We start from the raw sequence: 7781 nt of genomic DNA, 5'->3' as shown, positions 1-7781 counted from the left end.
GAGCAAATAACCAATTATACTGTTTTTATAATCACTTATGTAATTAACATTTACCAGCACTTTTGTGTGAGTTTGAATTGCTGCCTGATGTAATTTATCTTCCACCTCAAGAACATCCTTTTTAGTATGCATTGTCATGTCTAGAAAGCAAAAAAAAATCCCAATTTTGTGTACATCAGAATGCCTTCATTTTGTCTCCATTTTTGAAAGTGGTGTCTCTTGAGGTAAGGTTTTTTGGTTTAGGATGTTTTTCTTTCAGTACGTTGAGCATGGCACCCGGCATTTGTGGTGAGGAGTCAGCTGTTAGTCTTACTGGGAAAGCACGTGAATGTGGCTGTAATCACCAGCTTTTCATTACTACAAACAAGTACCTGAAGCTAGCTGTGTTTCTGTAATGACCAAGAGGTTTGTTGTGCCTTATAGTTCAGGAGTTTCATAGTCCAAGATCGGCTGGTCACACTTTTTGGGCCTCTGGTTAGGGTGTTCTTGTTAGCAGAATCCTGAGATGGCGGAGTATCACGTGGCACGAGGGAATGCCCAGGTCTGTTTCTGTGCACCCTCTTACAAAACCTCCAAGATTTGATCTTTGGGGCTCCACCCTAAACCCCCACCCCAATTAAATCAATTCCTAAAGGCCCTGGTTGCAGCAGGGTAACTGGATTGTTTCTGCTCTATGAATGCCATTAATACAAGTCTTTAAAGACCAAGCCTTTACCATGTTGGTCTTTTGTGGATATTCGGCATCCAGACTACTATCCAAATCACAGCAGCTGTCAGTCTTTCTCCTGCCGTTCACAACAGTTTGACAGGGACATGTCTGTATATGAATCCCATTTACACTCATCCTAGTTCAGGTTCGTTGAGATACTTGAATATGTAATGTTTTTCATCAAAATTGGAAGGGTTTTAGTGTCCCCCCCCCACCTTTTTAACTCTTCTACTTTGTTTTTCTCCTCATACTTCGGCTACATCTGGTGGAATCCCACGTTTCTCTGAATCTCTGTTGAGTCATCTCCATTTTTTCTCTCACTTCTTCAGATTCATAATCTGTCTTCAAGTGCATGGACTGTTCTGCCTCTGTAGTAACTTTTCATTTTTTATTTTGGTTATTACACTTTTCAGTTCCTCAATTTCCATTTAGTTTTTTCTCAAGTATTTTCTCTCTCTCTATTGCTTTGTTTGATGAGTTATTCTCACCATATACATCTTTATTATAACCGCTTTGAAGTATTTGCTAAGTTCAAGTGTTTGGGCGCTTTCAACTATAGTTTATGTTAGACACTTTTCTTCCTGAGTATGATTCAATTTTCCTCATTTATTTCCCAAATTATAAAGCTTTTGTTGAAAATTCAACACAACTCTGGTACTGATGCTCCCACCAACCTGGGGCTTACTGTAGTTATTTGCTTGTTTAGTTGCTTAGTGTGTGTGCAGAACTATCTTAGTTAGTTCTGTTTGCACCTCATATGCAGCCTCTGATTTCAATCCCCAGACAGCACAGTCTTGGCTATACACACAGGTATGCTGATCTGTAACTTGCCGAGATTGGCAGGGCTTGAGCTGGGCTCTGTTTGATCTTCTCTTTCCTGTCCATGCTGAGGTTCTGTCAGGTCTGTAGATTCATCATTCCCCAGCAACTAAGGTTTAATCATTGCTAGCTAATTGCTCTTTTTTATGATGCTCTGGGGCATAAATGAATTTCAGCGCTGAATCCATGAAGATAATCTTTTGCAGGGTAGTCTCTGAGGCCAGTCTTTGTGGCCTGCTCAAACTTCAGAAGAGCTCTTCTTAGCTGTGTCTTTCCTGATTCTCTCTGTTAAACATCTAGTTACCATTTCACTTGTTGCCCTAATGGGGTTATCAGCCTTCTGTTATTACTACAGTCTCCTTTTTTGTAATTCATAGCATCTTGAACTTTCTCATACTCTGTTCCAAATAAGCATAAGTTGAGCTGTGGAGCTCTCTGTGTCTATAGTCTGCCTTTCCCCCTGTGCAGCATCTCAGTAATGGTTTGTGTTTCCCATAATGATATCCCTGATCTGTGAGTATGGTACTGGGTAGGTCAGGAACCCTCAGCTTCTAGACTTTCATTCCCAGTATGAACCTTTTCTCCTATGAAAAAACTCACAGAAGGGAATTACTCACCTTGCAGTGCACACTTCGTGAAAGAAGGAAGTCTCAGACTCAGTGTGTGCCTTGATAAAGTCCCTGTAATACAGAACAGGAGATGATGGGAAATGCTGGTAGTCCGTCGTTCAGAGAAAATGTCGCCCTGGTCAGGGCTTGGGGAGGGGGCCTCTGGCCTCTTGGATGCACAAGCTGAGTAGAGCATTCGCCACGTCGAGCTGGCTGGGCTGTGGGGATGGGGTTGTCTCTCACGTGGTGCAGCATCGCACTTCTCTCAGGGAGACTTAATAGCTGTGCAGAAGTAGATGCTCTCTGCTTGCTGCATGCCCTTAGGACAATTTCTGGAGTCTTAAAATGTTTTTCTTAATAGTTTCACCAGTCTTTGCTGTTTCCCTGGGGAGGGGGGAGCTGAGCTCCTAGGACTATCACTCCAGAAAGGCTTCTGCTCCAATTGTTTTTATTACAAGAGTTACAGAAAATCTTAGCATTGTATTCTGTTGAAACAGAACCAGAAAACGGGAGATCAATCTATATGAAAGGAGGAAAAGAGATGAAAAAGTCATTGTTTGAATTATGGCGATTTTTTTTTTCAGACCAGCTTGCAAAGTGATGATTAAAGTAAATGCCCTAATAGAAAGCATTAAAGAGACTTTTTTATTTTGGCCAAGTGGTAATTAGATACCCTGATTTCTTGAAGTATAAACATCTAAAAATGCTGCATGAAATATAAAAATCCTCTTTTTAAATATGTCCATTGCCTGCCAAGGAAGTTAGAGAAATGGAGTGATTTTTTTTAATGATTCTCTACAATGATTTTTGTCAAGTAAGAGCTTGCTTTTCTCATTAACCGCAAGTACAGAGCTTGTCAGCCCACAGCTAGTCAAGCAGCTCCAACAGTGTTGCTGGATCCTGCTATCTTCCAGCTATTTCTTCCTCCCTATGGGTCTTTTCCCCTTAGACCTATAACCTATGGACTGGTGATTTTTGCTCTGTCTCTAACCTCACGTCTGCACTCCAGCACAGTAAGAAAAGAAGGAAACAGCAAAAGAGGGGACAGGACCTGACAGGTGACAATGTTTTATAAATCCCCAACAGAGTTTTATTATAATTTGTTGGCCAGATGTGTCACTTCACTAACAGAGGAGGCTGGGAAAAGCAACTTTTAGAGTTGAACACCTGACCACTGGGCCAAGATCAAGGCTCTATTAGTGATAAGACAATGAATGATGAGGGGCCAGTGCTGTGGTATAGTGGGTAAAGCCGCAATCTGCAATGCTGGCATCCCATAGGGGTGCCAATTCATGTCCTGACTGCTCTACTTCTGCTCCATCTCCCTGCTAATGGTCTGGGAAAAGCAGCAGAAGATAGCCAAAGTGTTGAGCATTGCACCCGCACGGGAGACCTGGATGAAGCTCCTGGCTTTGGCTTAGCCTAACCCCAGCTGTTGTAGCCATTTGGGAAGGGAACCAACAGATGGAAGATTCTCTCTCCTTCTCCTTCTCCCTCTCCATCTCCCTCTCCCTCCCCCCCCAATTGTCTGTATCTCCCTGTTTCTCTAACTCTAATTTGAAAATAAATAAATAAATCTTTTCAAAAAACTCAGGGGAGTATAAAAATGGAAATTGTTATTGGGAGTAAAATTTGGTACAGTAACTCTGAAGAACAATTTAGCTATAGCAACTAAAGTTGGAAGAAAAATGAATGAAGCAGGGCTACTGATATAAATATGGAAAACTTGGAAAAACAAATTTAGCAAACCAATACAGTGTATATAGTGTGTCTTTTATATAAGAAGCCCTTATGATATGTGACAACTTTTTTCACCAAGGAAAGACTTTAGAATGTTTCACTGAATGCTAATCAGTATTATTCTAGAGCTACTACTATTTTAAAATTTATTCCAGAAATTATGTAAAAATGAAAACATCTCATTTTAGAAAAATTCAACACTTTCCAGGGCACATCTCTTTATCTGCTTTTTTATTGTGACCATTTTTTAAAATAATTTTTATTATATTAGATAAACAAATTTCATGTATTGCATATATATAAATTTAGCAGCAGAGCGATCCCTCCCTCCTGCCCACACTCCCGTTCTACCTCCTCATTTCTTCTTCTTTCTTTTAATTTTATAATGAAATACTTTCGGTTTATTTTATTATCATAAAGTTTACCTTCCACAAGTAACAAATTCAACAAATAATAATTTTAAAAAACATGTTTCTCAAGAGTAGAGACAAAGGCTATGAATAACAATTAGTTCTCAAAATGTTAATTTCACTCATATACATTAAATTGTTTGTGCTCTATAGTTACCACAGATCGTGGAAACATGATATTTGTCTTTTTGGGACTGGCTTATTTCACTAAGTATAATGGTGTCCAGTTGCATACATTTTGTTGTGAAAGATGGATATCATTCATTTTTACGGCCGAGTAGTACTCCGTAGTGTATATATACCACATTTTCTTTCTCCAGTCGTCAGTTGATGGGCAGCTAGCTTGATTTCATATCTTAGCTATTGTGAACTTAGCTGCAATAAACATGGAGATACAGATACATCTTTCTTGTGCTGATTTTCATTCCGTTTGGGTAAATTTCCAGAAGTGGGATGGCTGGGTCATATAGTAGGTCTACTTTCAGATTTCTGAGGTATCGCCATATTGTCTTCCACAATTTTTGTACTAGATTACATTCCCTCAAGTAGTGAATTGGGGTACCTTTATCCCCACAGCCTCTCCAATATTTATTGTTTGTTGATTTCTGTGTGAGAGCCACTCTAACTGGGATGAGGTAAAACCTCATTGTGGTTTTGATTTGCATTTCCCTGATGGCTAGCAATTCTGAGCATTTATTTCATGTGTCTGTTGTCTGTTTGATTCCTTCTTTTGAAAAATGCCTGTTCATGTCCTTTTTCCATTCCTTAACTAGATTTTTTTGTGATTATTGAGTTTCTTGGTCTCTTTATATATTCTGGTTATTTATCCTTTATCAGTTGCATATTTTTGAGATATGTTTTCCCATTCTGTTGGTCGCCTGTTCACTTTGTTGAATGTTCCTTTTTAGTGCAGAAGCTTCTTAGCTTGATACAATCACATTTATCTGTTTTTGCTATGATTGCCTGTGCTTCTGGAGTCTTTTCCAGGACATCTTTGCCTGTGCCAATGTCTTGCAGAATTTCCCCAGTGTTTTCCTCAGTAATTTGATGGTATCAAGTCACAGATTGAGATTCTTGATTCATTTTGAGTTGACTATTATAAGGTAGGGGTGTTGTTTCATATCTCTGCATGCAGAGATCCAGTTTTCTCAACACCATTTGTTAAAGAGATTGTCCTTGCTTCAGGAATTTCTTTCAGCATGTTTGTCAAAGGTTAGTTGGTTATAGATACGTGGGTTAATTTCTGGGGTTTATATTCTGTTTGTTTGATCTTTTTCTATTTTTGTATCAGCACCAGGGTATTGTATTATTTTATAGTAATTCCTAATGATTCTTTTTGTATTTGCGGTATCTGTTGTTACATTTCCCTTTTCATCTCTGATACTATTGATTTGAGTCTTCTCTCTCTCTTTGTGGTTAGCTTGGCCAGTGGTATATCATTTTGTTTATTTTTTCAAAAAGAATCAGTTCTTCATTTCATTGATGTATGTATTGCTATTTGGGTTTCAATTTTGTTTATTCTCTAATTTTAGTTATTTTTTTCAACCTACTAACTTTGGGTTTGGTTTGTTGTTTTTCTAGGGCCTTGAGATGCACTGATAGTTCATTTATTTGATGCCTTCCTACTTTATTAATGTAGGCACCCATTGCTATAAAATTCCTTCTTTTTTTATTTTTGACAGGCAGAGTGGACAGTGAGAGAGAGAGACAGAGAGAAAGGTCTTCCTTTTGCCATTGGTTCACCCTCCAATGGCCGCCACGGCTGGCACGCTGTGGCCGGCGCACCGCACTGATCCAAAGACAGGAGCCAGGTGCTTCTCCTGGTCTCCCATGGGGTGCAGGGCCCAAACACTTGGGCCATCCTCCACTGCACTCCCTGGCCACAGCAGAGAGCTGGCCTGGAAGAGGGGCAACCGGGACAGAATCCGGTGTCCCAACTGGGACTAGAACCCGGTGTGCCGGCACCGCAAGGCAGAGGATTAGCCTGTTGAGCCACGGTGCCGGCCAAAATTCCCTCTTAACACTGCTTTTGCTGTATCTGATAATTTGATGTTATCATCTTATTTCATTTCCAGGAATTTTTTTATTTCCTTTTTCATTTTTTCTATGACCCAGTGTTGATTCAGGAGTATGTTGTTCAGTCTCCATGTGTTCGCATATTTTTTAGAGATTCTTAAGCTGTCAATTTCCAACTTCATTCCATAGTGGTTAGAAAAGATACATGGCATAATTTCAAATTTTTTAATTTGCTGAGACATGCCTTGTAGCCTAAGATAACATGCCTAGTAGCCTATGATATGGTCTCTTCTAGAAAAAGTTCCATGCACTGATGAAAATAATGTGTATTCTTCAACTCTGGGATAAAATGTTCTGCAGATATCAGTTATGTCCACGGTGTAGATAAGCTCTGTTGTTTCTATGTTGATTTCCTGTTTCGTTCATCTATCCATTGATGAGAATGGAGTGTGGAAGTCTCCCGTTAATATTGTATTGGAGTCTATGTCTCCCTTTAGATCCATTAACATTTGTGTTAAATAGCCAAGCACCCTGGCATTGGCTGCATATACTTTTACTAGTCATATCCTACTGCTGAATTGATCCCTTAATCTTTACATAATGCCCTTCTTCAGCTCTTTTAAGCATAGGGAGTCAGCCTGGTTTACTGGCAAGAACATGGGTTTGGGAGCCAAGAGACTAAGCTTCAAATCCCTGCTCTGAAACGGGAGCACTGTATCCATAAGGCAATAACCTTGCTCCCTCCCTCCCCGCTTTGCTGTCTGGAATATCAGAATAATAATTTCCATGTTGGAGGATTGGTGTGCAGATTAGAGATACTCTGCTTTTGCATGCTTTATGCTAGGTCAGATCCTTACTGAGTGCAGAGTAAACTGAAGCTCTCATGTACAAATGAGTCCCCAGATCCTGTGCATGGACTGATTGCCAACATAGGCCTAGGTGTCACTTGGAACTGCAACTGATACCTTGGAATTGCTTAAACTAACTTGTTTATTTCCATTACCATTAAGGACCAACCCATGCTGTCAGTGACACACCCAGAAAAGCAAAAAGTAGAAACAGTAGAATGTGGAAGATCTATTCCCAAATACATCTTGATCTATTAAGGCAAAATTAGTGTTAGTAAAACATTTCAGTCAAACATTTCCTAAAACTATATAGTCGTCAAAATTCAAACATGACCAAATGAAAGGGGTAAGTGTTCCTGCAAATATTCTGCATTAATTTGAGTAGATATTTGTTCTTGTTCATTTGTGTACAGCCCTGAGAGCACTAAGCAAGGGAGAGGGCTTGCAGCCAAAAGACTGAAGTCCCAGCTCTGCCTGCATGCATAAGCAAACTTGGATGAGTTCTTTCATGTCTTTGACACTTTCCCATCTGTAGAATGGGGATGATAAAGTCCACTGGATGAAGTTGCTGTGGGGATGATGTAATACTTTTCAGCCCCTTGTAGCACAGGGGTTAGCATTGGCTCCCCCT

This window comes from Lepus europaeus, chromosome 6 (genome assembly GCF_033115175.1).
Source record: "Lepus europaeus isolate LE1 chromosome 6, mLepTim1.pri, whole genome shotgun sequence".
NCBI lineage: Eukaryota > Metazoa > Chordata > Mammalia > Lagomorpha > Leporidae > Lepus > Lepus europaeus.
This window is presented reverse-complemented; position numbering follows the sequence as displayed.